Source organism: Psammomys obesus, unplaced genomic scaffold, assembly GCF_907164565.1.
Source record: "Psammomys obesus unplaced genomic scaffold, mPsaObe1.curated_primary_1811, whole genome shotgun sequence".
NCBI lineage: Eukaryota > Metazoa > Chordata > Mammalia > Rodentia > Muridae > Psammomys > Psammomys obesus.
In genome coordinates, this window is record NW_026596051.1 from 10,773,589 (window position 1) to 10,787,797 (window position 14,209).

The 14,209-nt window shown below is 42.8% G+C and overlaps 1 protein-coding gene across 3 annotated transcripts in view; it reads right to left on the reverse strand.

The window, feature by feature from the left end:
- Positions 1–1,108, reverse strand: part of Upp1 (uridine phosphorylase 1) — a 19,264-nt gene extending 18,156 nt beyond the window's left edge. The window contains exons 1-3 of one of the 3 annotated variants that reach the window (XM_055624056.1): positions 1,090–1,108; positions 684–764; positions 231–336 (exon numbers count right to left, since the gene is read on the reverse strand). The gene's annotated coding sequence lies outside the window, so the exon portion shown is untranslated. Of the gene's footprint in view, positions 1–230; positions 337–683; positions 954–1,089 lie in introns of those variants that run through there. The other 2 variants (XM_055624052.1, XM_055624053.1) reach the window with 2 other exon arrangements.
- Between the last annotated feature and the right edge of the window lie 13,101 nt (positions 1,109–14,209).

Genomic DNA, 14,209 nt, shown 5'->3' on the forward strand with positions numbered 1-14,209 from the left:
CCCCCCCCCCCCCCAAAAAAAAAAAAAAAAACACACCTGCACGCTCCTGCACTGTCATCTGCTGAGAGAGGTCACGGGCGGACAAGTAGCAGAGCATCCCGAGGGAGTGATGCTCCGAGAGAGCTGCGGTCCGCCAACTTTCACCATGCCCACCCCCCCCCTCCCCCGCGCCCTCTCCCTTTAGAGTCTTAGTTACGATCGCAGGAGTCGACCGGAGCTCCAGTCCTCACCTACAGGCAGGAAGAACCAGAGAGAAGCCCGCACAGCGGACCGACTCGCAGCTTAGTCCCGGCCGGCGGCGCTAGAGGATGGTGACAGAGAGGGAGCGCGCCAGACCTTTTAAAGGAGGGAAACCACCAGAAAGCAGAACCTAGGTGATCGACAGCACGCGCCTCCCGGGATCTGTCATCCGCAGCCCCGCCCAGGAGTCACCACCCAGCCTCTACCCCGCCCGAGGGCTCAGCTGACAGCACCCAGGGCCTGCTCGCCCGGACACACCCTGGCCACACCTTTCTGGATCCTTTACCCTCGACCCCCAACCCGGAAAAGTTGCCCGGGAGACAACAACTTCCATTTTCCTTTTCTTTGGGGATAGCTGATGATTTTAAGTTATCCAGAGCCATCCCTGTTGCTCCATAGTCTCTCTTACTGTGCATGAAACCATGCCCAAGCTGCTATCTCACCTGTTCTACAGACGAAGACAAGATCTGGAACCGGCTGTACGGTTACCCAAGGTCACCTCTAGGGCCAGGGGCCAGGTCCATCTGTTCGGAAATGGTGAGGGAATGTACCAGAGATGAATGACAGTGAGGAAGCGGTCAAGAACGCCGAGCCAGGCTGTTATAAACTGTGTCCTTTCGGTATCTCGGGCCAGTTTCTGTTTTGTTCTGATTTTCTTCCCCTCCGAGTCCTTCCTGATCTAGGGATATCCTCCGTAGTTGAGGGAAAGGCCAGGGGAGCGCTTGCCCAGTAGGGGAAGTGACTCATTCATTCAGTCACAGCTATCTGGCAGAAGGAACCTCTGCCCTGCCCGGCGCTGTGACTCCCCACCCCCAGCTGCCAGCCTGGCCTGCCAGCTCCCCTACTCACACAATTCCTAGCTTGGCTTCCCCAGCTGGCTGACACTCTGGCAAGAGGACAAAAGGGCTTGGGAATGAGGGGGGAGGAGCCTAGAGCAGCCCAACACAGCCACTGTTTGCCTCCACAAGGATCTGTGTTCCCGAGAATGGACAGTAGCAGAATTGCCTACGATCCTGCTCCTGGAAGACTAAAGTCTCTCCCATTCATCTCTAAGAGTCGCCGTGTGAAGCCCGACCAAAGTATCGAAGACTAACTTCTCAGTCAAGAAACTCTGCAAATGGCTAAGAGTGGACACAAACTTGTATCCTCCAATTCCTTTGCCACTCCTGAAACCAACATCATCAAAGTCGGTGGCGGAGAGCAAAACAAGGGAGTTCAGAGCCACCTCGGCTGACTTGTGTGACGTAGAAAAACCCACGGCTCAAGGGTGTGGGCCAGCGTGTACCCAGGGCCTAGACGCACCTCCATTAAGCTTTGACATAAGCGAAGGAGGGGGTTTATCCAATGATGCCCCATTACTGTCAAGAAACAAACTTGAAAGCAACTTCCAACTACCTCAAAGTCATATAACCGGGGTATCCTCTCCCCTCACGGATGCTCTTTTCCCATTCCTAGTCAGGTGTTTGTGCCAACTGCTCCTCGTGTGTGTGTGTGTGTGTGTGTGTGTGTGTGTGTGTGTGTGTGTGTGTGTGAAGATGGATGTGAAAACAGGCTGAACCTCCCTGCACCACAAGAGGAACTTTCTCCCAGGGAAGGATTCTTTTATAATGTCCCACCACCAAATCTACAAATGCACATTTACAAGCTTTTGTGTTCCCTTTCCTGTTAATTGTAATTCTAGTACCAGCAAAACAGAAAGAAAGCCCTTCCCCCGTCCCCACCTCACCCGATCTATCCGGCTCTGGTTCAAATATACTAAATCCATTCCTTTCTTTTCTTGTCTTTTCTTTTTTCTTTTCTTTTCTTTCTTTTTTTTTTTAATAAACAAATTTCTGTCTCCTTGTTTATCGCCAAAGTAGCATACAATGAACTAGAGATTTTGACTATACTGTTTGTATACCAGGAGCTATGAAGCTTTCTAGAGCACTGTCCCAGGGCAGAATCTCCCCACACCCCCACCCCCAACTAGTTTCTAGAAAACCCCTCATTGAAGGCAGAAATGTGATTTTTAAACAACCAGCCAGCTACGTTAGGTGGGGCCACAGTGGGTAACAGGCAGCGTTTTTATTGTTACTGAGAGTGAAAGGAACAGTTTCCTCTGCTTCTCGTGCAGAAGGGCACGTCTGTGTGTGAGTGTGAGACAGGAAGCAACTTAACTCACAGATAAAACTACCCTGTCACTCGAGGTCACACCCTGCCCCTCCCCCAGCTCAGAGAGGCCTAGAGCTGAAGTCCTGAAGACCTTTCGTCAACCTCAGGAAACATGAAATTCCCTGGGCTCGGGTCCCTGCAATGATTGGTCCTTCCGATGGAATTCAAATTAAGTGAAACTAGTTCCAGGATACCGAAGGCTATACAGAGAAACCCTGTCTCGAAAGACAACAAAATGAAAATGCAAGTTGGTTAAGTCTCCCACCAATTTTATCACAATCTTCAAAGGTATGTTGATATAAACTAAGAAATTGGTGATGGTGTCCTGTTAGGGCCAGACATCAGCTTAGAAAAAGAATTTGGTGTGTATCCTGGCAAACCACCTGTGGCAAGGTCAGGTGCCCTCGCAAGCCTCCTGCTTCCTGTTGTCCCCTCTGAATGCTCCCAAGATCTGCTTTGTATCTCTTGGAGCTCATTCTGCTGAGGCATTGTCCTATTCTCTTAAGTCTAGCTTAAAAGGTCAGGCTCCAATAGCCTTTGCAGCCTGGGTGTAGCCACTGCCCCACCCTTGAAATTCAAACTCAACCTCCCTTTGATTTTATGATTGAGATAATTGTGAAGTTGTAATGAATAAAACAGAGGGATCTCTTGTGCCCCTCCCTTTAATTTTTCCCAATAAAACATCTCACAAACCATAGGAGATTGTCACAAGAAAGTAATACCACCCATTTCCCTCCAATTCCCCCTCCACCCACCACAGACCTAAGCCCTGTGCCCACTCACTTGTCCTCCATTCCTACAGTTCCTGGGCTCACTTTTTAGACCGTGCTGGCCTTGAACTCACAAACATTGGAACTCTTTAGTATTTTGACTAGTGGCATCCCAGATATGACAAAATTGTGTAGGGTGATATCCCACACTATATATAGAAAGAACTCAGCTGAGATCCTTCCTCATACAGTTCCTTCCTCTTTATTTGGGAACAGTATTTCACAGTGTAAGGAACCACAATGGTTGAACCAATTCCTTACAATTAAAGTAAAGCTTTAGTAGCTTTCAGTTTTAAACCATTAGGAGCAAAGCCAATAAGCAGGGCCTGATGGCACCCACCTTTAATCCCACCATTCCCTAGGCAGAGCAGACAGATCTCTGAGTTCAAGACCAGCCTGATCTAGATGGACATTGTGTTCCAGGACAGCCAGAACTACATAGATAGATCCCGTATCAGCAAAGGGCGGTGCTGGCACCACACTCCACATGCCTGTTTCCTGTCGGAATACAACCTCTCTTTGGTGAATAGGAATGTAGAGTAAGCGCCTTGTAGGATGAGCGCATGCTCAGTCTGACAGTGGGCTTTCAAACTGTTTTCATCCCCACCGACAATACCTGAAGCGTTCAGTTGGTCCGTCTCTCAGCAGCACCCCACCCTGTCATCATCATTTTATCTTTATCCAATTTGATGGGGATACCACAATGTCTTCTCCTGGTCTGCACATCCATAGTGGCAGAGGAAGGTGCCTGGCACACTTGGTGACATCTTGTTTTTTTTTTCTCTTCAGTGAATATTTATTCATATCTTTTTCTGTTTTCTAATTGCATGTTTTAGGGTCTTGCCTTATTCCTGTTGGGATTTGAGCGTTCTTTCTATATCCCAGATGTGAGTCTTACATTTGATCTGATGCTTGCAAATGGTTCCTCCCAGTGGGTGGCTTATTGTTTTATCCTCTATTTACAAACTATCACAAGGCAAAGCATTTTGTCAGTATTAAGCTCATCTTACATTTTCCCATTGCGCTACACTTGTTATCAAATCCAAGAACGTATTTCCTAACTCTTGAGAATTTTGCCACATATATTCTTCTGAGACTTTGAAAGTTGTGTATTTTACATTTAAGTTCATGGTCCACTTTTAGGTGTGATGACTAGGTAAAAATTGCAGTCTGTCTGTTTATTTTGCCTTGAGAGACCAAAAGATTAAAAATTAGCAGCTTTTATTAATTAAGGCCTGAACTAGGTGGGTGGAGAAGTCCAGTAATGCCCTGAGGGGAAGGACCCCTCACTGCATTTTTTCCCCACCCACTAGAGATACAGTTGCTAGTAAACTGGACCATCCCCCTAGGGAGGGACACCAGATCATTAATGGTCTGGGAACCTTCCTATAGCCAATCAATTCAAAATGTAGTATTTTGACCAATAGATGCTTGCCAGGCAGGAATTGGCCCCTGCCTTGAGCAGGCTGGGATGGACCAGAATCTTTAAATGACCCAACTAACCTGGGCACAGGGCGCTCAACTCCCACCGCTTTGGTGGTGTGGGGGTGTGGGCCCAAGCTGCAGCTTGTAATTTACAATAAAAAGAACCTCATGTATTTACAGCGGAGTCTGTTTATTCCTGGTCTTTTGGGGTTCGTGAACTGGGCAGAACACATTCTCAATAGTGTATTCTTTCCATTACTCTCTCTGTTCAGTAGACCTTAATACTGGGCTGTGGTTTTCCTAGCTGGCTCTGTGAGAGCCAAAGTTGTGTTTTAAGTTTTAATTTCTGTGCCTAAGAGATCCATAAAACAAAATTGCCTCTAACCTGTAAGCCCCTTGCCCAAGGACAGATACTTCCTGAAATGCCAGAGTCTGTTTATGTAAGATATCAAGCCACAGGTTTTCACATCTGCACTGGATGTGTTTGATTATATGCAGGGAAGTATGCAGGCAGGAAATACATCAGGATGTATGCTTCTCCTGATTAGATGCAGGCAAGAGGTGTGTAGGCAGGAAATACATCAAGATATATGTTTCCCTCTAATTGGGCCTGGTGGGAAATATGTAGTCTTATGGGTTTGCCTTTATATGCCTCTGAAAAATGTGACTCATTGCCATTTTCTAGGAACTCCAGAATGGACTTTGCCATAGTCCCTCTGTTATGCCCAATTCGAAAACCCCAAAAGACCAGAAAGAGACTGCACTGTAAATATGAGGTTTTTAAATTGTATACCTGTTTGAAAATGGGACGAAAACTTCCTGTGGAAACAGGAGAGGAATGCGACTTCAGGGTCTAGAGGAGCAAGATTTTTATAGGGCAAAACTGCAAGAAGGGACTTACATGCTTTGGCATTACATGATTGGGTAAGGGAAATTGACTTTTGAAATGATTGGTCCACTTTAGGCACCAGGACTACAACCACTTCTGGCCTGGTCATATGGACCAATTTCCTAGCAACTGTAGAATTAGCGGGCAGGGAAAGATTGCATTAAGCTAGTTTCTTTTCCCTGGTGGCTGGGGCTTTAAATTTTTTGGTCTCTCACATCATCCTGGCCAATATGTAAAAAGCTTGTTTCAAATCTGTATCAAAAAATTAATGATAGTGTCTTATTCTCAACTGTGGTATTAAATTTTTTAATTTTTTTTTTTTTTTTTTTTTTTTTTTTTGTATCTTTTCTAGTGCATAAGCCAGGTAAATCTTACAATGAATTGTGTATTTGTTAAAACCTAAACTAGGGTTTTGGCAGTAGCTGTGTCAAACTTAGGTCAGTTTGAGTGTTGACTAAGACCTTTGGTTTCTTGAGTTTTCTTTATGAGCAATCCAGAGCTGACCTTAGTCTGTTCACAATGTTCAGTTGGAGCAAGAATTCTATAGAGTTCATATTATGTTTAGATATGACTTGAGTCCATGTTATGTAAGCTTGGGCCCTTGTGTAGTGAGGTAGAACCTAAGTTGGTAAAAATGAGGTCAAGGAGGCCATGGCCTTGGGAAAGGTAATGATGGTCTACAGAGTAGATCTGATCTCTACAGAACAAGCTGTTCCAAAGCTCTCTGGCCCACCATGGCTTCTTGTAACCCTCCTTCACCAGGCTTGCTCTTCTTGCTTCCCTACCATTGTGATAGTGTCCACCACAAGAGCTTCACCAGAACCAAGCCAATGTGGGTACCATGCCCTTATGGGAATTTGAACTAGATAAACCTTTTTTCTTTACAAAGTATTCAACTCTAAGTATTGCTATAGTAGCATAAAATGTACAAATATAGTTAGTTCAGCCAAAGTGCCCTGTCCTTGATACCTGATCGGATCCCTCTTCCCTCATCTTGATGTCTTATCCCCTTGGCCTTTCTTGGTTTCAAGTCCCGTTGATCCAGTTTACTCAGAATTTTCCTAGTCTTGACATTTTTCTCTTATACTGAGCCTTTTGATCAACAAATGTCACTTGTCTGTCTATTGATACAAATCATTTTTGTAACTTCTTTCACCTGCCTTCTGTGATTTCTAGCAGATACATCCAATAAGTGTTTTGTTATGTATATGCCTAAGTGCTCCATTATCTTAGGTATGATTATAAATGATAATAATTTTAAATTTTGTCTTAAAATTAGTTTCACTGTGTTCATTGTTACACTTAAGTAATTTATTTCTATGTACTAGTCTTGTGGTGATTTAGATCTAAATGTCCCTCAAAGGCCCATGTGTAAGAGGCCTGGTCTCCAGGAAAGCACTATTGAACCATCAGTAAAGTAGGGTCAGGATGTGCCATTGGCTTGCCCTTGGCTTACATTGGCCATGTGGATCTTCTTGCTCTTTAATTAGTCTTGCTAAATAGTTTTCTCTCCTCTTGCTGGGCCTCACACTGTCTTTTCCTGCCAGCTGTCTGACAACTATCTGGGAAGAAGGGCTTTAGTCCAGGAAGAATGGAAACCATGTCTACCAGCTATTCTGTTCATCAATTCTCTTACCCTGTTCACTTGGTATGTCAGTACATGACTCAGGTATTTCTATAAAGATCTTTTGGAGATTTGATTAATCTAGATCAATTAGACTTTTAGTTATAGAGATCATCATAAGTAATTTTGTCTGGCAGTTTGTTCTATTTTTAGATTAAAAAAAAAAAAACTTCTCTAGTTTCACGATTGCTCCAGATCACCCCTCCCCACCCAACAACAAATAAAGTTTCTCTTTCTCCACGTCTGCATCAGCATTTACTATTTTATTTTCTTGATAAAAGCCCTTCTGACTGGGGTGACTAGGACTGTCAAAGCAGCATTAATTTACATTTCTCTCAAGGCCAAGCTTACAGACCATTCTTCTTCTTTATTGACCATATTGTTTCTTCTTTTGAGAACTCTGTTCAGTTCATTAGTCCATTTTTTATTTGAAACTTTTGAGGGAGGTGTTTGACTTTTGACATTCTTATTTGTTTATTTGTTTGTTTGTTTGGTATCAGTTTTTTAAGACAAGGTTTCTCTCTGTAGCCTTTGTGGACTCGCTTTGTAGACCAGGCTGGCCTTGAATTCACAGTGATCCTCTTGCCTCTGAATCCTGAGTGCTGGGATCACAGGCGTGAGCCCGACTTGACATTCTTTATATATCTATTGGAATAGAATATCCTTGGTTGCACAAAGAGACACATGAACAAAGCAAAAGTAACATTTGAACATTGACAAATAAATTTACCATCTGTTATGAGAATTTCATTCCTAAAGTTAACTAAGCAATGTTTATCCCCTCTTCATATGGTCTCAAACCAAAGTTTTATTCCACCAAAATTCATCCTGGAGAAGCAACAAGTTTATTGATCATATTTTAGAGCATGAATGAAAAGTCACTGGCAGGAATGTAGTAACCAGGAAGCAGCTGTGCTAGAAAGGCTTCACCCAGAAGACGACAGCGTTCCCACAGCTGCATAGACCAAGCCCCTCTTCCTAGTCTTCCCCAGTCTATATCTTCCTCAAGCATTTGGGGCCATGTAGAATTAGGACAGCATTACACACAACCAGCAGGGCTGGTTGTAATGAGTTGCTGGACACTCAGACACTCCTATGTGCCTTCTTTCCCCTTCTTCTATGAAGGGACACCAAAAGTCGACAAAACCAACGTGAGCTGCCTGACATAGATGCTGAAAACAGCATCTTCTGCAAGAGCCCTGAGCCTTTTTAACTGCTGAGCCATCTCTCTGGCTCCTATTTTACTTTTAGTAAATCTTATGAAGGAACACTTTATCTGATCTTGTAAGCTATTAGATCATTTTGACCTAGAAACTGACCACAATTTTTATGATAAAATACTATTTGATTAACATATCTTGCTATTGTTATAGTTTTCCCAGTACACAATAAGTCCTTTTAAATGTGTAACTCACATTTAAATGTGTAGCTCCGAGTCTTTATTTCTGAAGGGTTTTTGTTTTGTTTTAGTTTTTGGTTTTGGGTTTTTTGTTTTTGTTTTTGGCTTTGATTTTTAGGTTATAGTTGCTAAGCATTAGTTCTGTTTAATTATTTTCCCCTTGGCTTTTCTTCTTCGGGTAATCTAATTACATGTTCATTCCACTCGTCTTTGCTTATCTTCCATTTCATTTTCAATCTCCTTGTTTTCCTGCCTTGGTCAATGCCTGGTATTAAATTTTTTATTAGAATCTAATCTCCCTGTGGACCTTTAAACCTAGCCTCTAGTTCTTAGATGATTAATAACTCTTTTTCTTCCAGACATTAAATCAACTCATTTCACTTGCTTTGTGGGGGAAAATGTGTTTTTTCTGATTTTAGCTGTAGCTGCGTGCATTTTTAATTTTCTAAATGTGGGAAGGAGAAGTGCTTGAACAGAAGGCCTTTGCTGGTTTGTAGAGGACAGCTTTCTCACTCAGTGTTGTGTTGTGCCTGCCATGTGGGCTTGGTAGATGCCTTCCTGGGCAGAAGGGAACATACACAATTTCTTCACAGCACAGCTGTAAAAGGTAGTGGGGGGATGAGATTGCTATCCCCTTTTGTTGCTTTTATTCTGTAGGAGTCTAAGCATCCTCTGTTTTCCTGCCTCCAAGCGTACCTCTCTTCTTTCATGCTGGTTTTTTTTTTTTTTAATTTTATTTTTCTATTTAGTTACATTTTGTTAACTCTGTGTCCCAGCTGTATCCCGCTCCCTCATTCCCTCCCCAACCCCGCACTCCCTCCCTGGTCTCCTCCCTGCCCCTTTCCAAGTCTACTGATAGAGGAGGACCTCCTCCCCTTTCATTTGACCCTGTTTTATCAGGTACCTTCAGGGCTGGCTGCAAAGTCCTCCTCTGTAGCCTAACAGACTGCTCCTCCCCTGGGGGGGGGGGTGTCAAACAGCCTGCCCTTGAGATCCTGTTAGAAATAGTCTGTGTTCCCCTTACTTTGGAAAACTACTTGGTTTTCTCTAGAGTTTGTAGCTTATCCAGAGTCCTCCTAGTGGAACAGGGGTGTTCATCCTTGCCCCCCCCCCCCACTCTGCTTTACAGGGTTGTTTCTCATCCCAGTTCTCATTATTCTCTCACACTGTATAGACTTTCCCATGTTTTGCATTAAGCTTCTGTCTTTGAGTCTTCCTAGATGTTCCTTCAACCCTCAGTAGAGTGTCCAGAAAAATAACTCTAGAAATGACTGGTCCAATAAAACTTGTGGTTTTTTATCTACAGACAACTTGAAGCTTATAGTGTTCTCATACACTGTGCTGAAGATGGATCTGGGAAGGGCTCCTTTTAACTTTCAGCACGCCTGCTCAGTCTGTTAGTAGATATGTTCAGCTTTCAAGTGAAGTGTGAAGAGATTAACTTTAGCTAGTTACCATCACTGCAACATCTAGAAAGTATCCAAGATGCATTTTAAGATCAATTACACATCTACAGCTCTAAATCTACATCTAAAACAAGGTGTAGATAATAAAATAGAATGGACACTTTCAAAGAAACAGGAAGTACAAGTGTCTATATGTCTGTGTTCATAGGTGGAGGTCAGAAGTCAGCATTGGGCATCTTCCTCAGTCACTTGTCCACTTTATATTTTTGATACAGGGTCTGTCACTGAAGCTGGGGATCACCATTTCAGCTACAACTGGCTGGCCAATGAGCTCCCAGGATTAGCCTGTTTCAAACCTCCCTCTCTCCACACAACACACACACACACACACACAGACACACACTGAAGAAATTATAAACATATTACTATACTTGACTTTTTCCCAGGGATACTGAGGAATTGAACTCATGTCTGAATGCTTGTCCAGCCAGCTCCCAGGAGTGTTCTTTGCTGCAAATCTTTCACTAATGCCCTGTCGCAGGCAGCAAGTCTGATGTAAACTCTTTGCATTCCTAATTATCCCTGACCGGATTGTGAGGTCCTGTGTCTTGGGCAAACTTACTACATCACTATGCCTTAGCAAGTGGATAAAGCTCCTGAATCAGACTTGTTACACACACTGTCATGCTTGTGAAACCACACAGGCAAGCCTCTTATTTCACATAGAACTCTAGAATGAAATCTAGGCCAAGAATGGAGACCACTCGAAGCTGCTGTGCTTGGATCTCTTAGTTGAAAACATTTCCTATCCTCTGGTTTGCTTCATTTTAAATTACACTGATTGGCCTTTAGACTTAATTAGTTCTGTTTCCTTTTACCATCAACTCCCAGTCACATGCAGTCACTCGAGTTTGTCATCTGTTTCTGTCTCACATAGCATGCCCACCCCTTCCTTCTTCTTAACTCTAAGTTTTGTTTCTCCATTTTATGAACAAATGAGGCAATATTTGGTTTTCTGATTTGGCAAATCTGTTTATAGCAGTTTTATGCTTCTAGCAATAATGAACACAAAGTATAGAAGATTCACCCTCTACCCAAGTGGACATAGCTTCTCCTGTTAGCATCCTAACTAAACTGGTGAATTTGTTAAAAATCAGTGGGCCTACAGAGGCATGTCATTACAAGGTTCAGTGGTTACTCTGGGAAAACATATGATCTATTTTTCTCATGCAGTACAAATATAGTTTCTAGTTCCAAAATCTTCTACATCCTACTTAGTCATTCTCCTCCTCTGGTCCAACGATCCTTCCATTGTCTCCATTCTTTACTTTTACCAGCCTATCAGAGGTTTGGAGTCCCACAATATGGATGTCCCAAGTTGGCTTCTTTCTCTTAGGAGTATGGAATGGTTCCTTTATCTCTTTTGATGCCCTCATAGCTCCTTTCTTCCTGGACATTTAACACTCGTTTGTCTGAAAACACAATTTCTTCACCTATTTACCTGTAATAAACATTTCGATTGCTTCTAAACTTTAGTAATTGTTAATAAGGTCCAAGTGCTGTGTGTAAGCACCAATGGATTTGATTCGATTCCTGGACCATATGAAGAATACATCCAGTGTTATATGAAACCCTGACATGTGCTACATGGTGGCCTATACAAGGTTTGTGTCAGTCTGCTCTTTTACTTTGAATTTCTGTGATGAAACACCACATTGAGGACCTTGTCACATCCTTACTTCCTATCTGCTTATCTTCCCCAGTGAAAGTGTCTGTAAACATCTTTGACTCTCGGGCTTGCTGTCTTCCTTTGAGTTTTAAAGTTCTTTGTATATAATATTTGGTGGAGTCCTTCACCAGACATTCCCTCCACCCTCCAGTTTGTAACTTCTTTCTTTCTTTCTTTCTTTCTTTCTTTCTTTCTTTCTTTCTTTCTTTCTTTCTTTCTTTCTTTTTCTTTCTTTCCTTTCTTTTCTTTCTTTCTTTCTTTTGTTTTTTTCACAGTATCACTCTCTTCAGTGGATTAGATTAAAAAAAATTTAACAAAGCCCACTTTCTCAATTGTTTCTTTCATAAATTACTTTAGTGTTATGTTTAAATATCACCAAACTCAAGGCCATTTATGTTTCCTTCCATGTCATTTTCTAGAAGTTTTATAGTTTCACATCTTACGTCTAAATCTGTGATCTTTTCAGTTGTGTTTGTGAGCAGCATATGGTTTGTGTCTAGATATTTTTCTTCATTTGGCTGTTGACAATTCTAGCACCATTTGCATAATTTACCTTTTCTCTGTTGATCACCCTGCCCTGCAAGTAAGTTGTATTCTGTGGGTCTGTTTCTGGGTTCTCACCAATGTGCTTCATTGATTGTATGTTCTTTTCCCAGTAACCCTGGGTTATGGACACCTTAGTGTTACTCTAATCTCAAAGTTGTACAGGGTTGTTCTTCTGAATTTAGCCTCTTTCCAGTGCTTTCAATGTCTTTTCTTTGTCTTTAATCATTTGACAGCTGTGGTTCTCCTCTTACGTTGAAGCTGCCTCCCAGCAGTCCACTAAGTCAGGAGGGCCAGGAGATGAGAAGCCCGGAATGGCTGGGGAGAACCATACAGGGATCACACCCCCTGGGAACCGCTGATGGCTAGTTCAACTTTACTTCCAAAGAATAAAGACTATATACCCCCAGGGGAGTGGGCAGGGACTCCAAGAATAGGTGTACATAATTGGCTGGAATTAGGCTCTTCGGGGATGCTTGATTTGCATTACACAGCATGCTCCTATCATAGGAGTAGACTGTCAGTGCTTAATTAACATATAGGTGGAGGGAGGAGAGAGCTAGCAGGGAGCTGTGTCAGAGGCCACACATCATGTGTAGCTAGAAGAATCTGTATCTAAAGGCACTGCCCAGATGAAGTCAGGCAGAGAAGCAGGCAACCCTGCCAAGGGGAGGGAGTTCTGCCTTTAGCTCCAAGCTCACAATCCAGCCCATTCAAGAACTGCAACCTCACCCGGCATGGTACCTCCAACGGACAGAATCCATAAAATAGCATGCTCTCAGCATTTGACTGTGATTGTATTTTACATGTAAGTCTTAACGACACCAACTAACATAATGGCACTATTTAGTCTTTCTGTCCATAGACATAGCAAACCCCAGTATTTATTTAACTCTTCTCAATGTCCTTCACTGGGATTGTGTGATTTGTATTCTGTTAGATTACATATAAGCATTTCATTCTGTGGGTACCCTTGGTGGTTACATTTTAAATTCTGCTTGTTCATTTTTGCTATTTGGGCAAATTATTGGCATGTAGCTTTGGTAAAATTGGCCACTGGTGCTGAGACTTTTTTATTTTGCTTCTATTGTAACTTAATTTACATTTTCTTACATATATGATCACATCACCTATGATCAAAGACAAGTTTATTTCTTTCTGTATTAATCCACTCAGGCTGATTTACAAACCCTATATACAGCTGAGTGCGGTGTTGCACAACTGTAATCCCAGCACTTGGAGAGGCAGAGGCAGAGGCAGGCAGATCTCTGTGAGTTCCCGGAGAGCCCGGTCGACAAAAGAAAACCAAACGCTATATATTAGGTAGCTTATACACACAACTATTTACTTCTCAAACTTCTGGAGTATAAGAAAGACCTAAGGTCAAGGTACAAGTATGTTTGGTGTTTAGATTATACATGGGAAAATTTTCTCAGTGTCCTCACCTGGCAGAAGACACAGTGTCTCTCTGTGGTCTTTCATGGAAGCAGCAATCCCACTGATGAGAACCCTGTTCTGGTGACCAAGTCAGCTGGTAAAGAGGCCATCTGTATTCCCAAACTTACGAGGGAGCGTGTGCTTTCTTACTGTTAGGAGTGTTTAGTTCAGGTTTTATGTTGAAGTCCTCTTTCAAAAGATATTTTTTCATAGTTTCCTTACTTTTTTTTTTTGTCTAGTTATAATACCATAAGTTGGGAATTAATCCCTCATTCTATCTTCTGGAAGTAGTGCTAGAAAACTGGTATTTCTGCCTGTGTGAGAACATCTACTGATGATCCCACCAGGGCTTACTCTTGCTTTTTATTACTCTTTTAAGATGTTATATTTATTTATTCATTTATATTTGTGTGTGTGTGTGTGTGAGAGTGTGCTCTTGCGTGTGTGGGTTTTTGCTCATGAGTGTGCAGTGCCTGCAGAGTCCAGAAGAGGGCACCATATCCCCTGGAGCTGGGGCTGAAGGCAGCTGTGAGCAGCTGGCTGTGAATGCTGAGTCCTCTGAAAGAGCAGTAGGAACTCTTAACCCACGAGTCGTC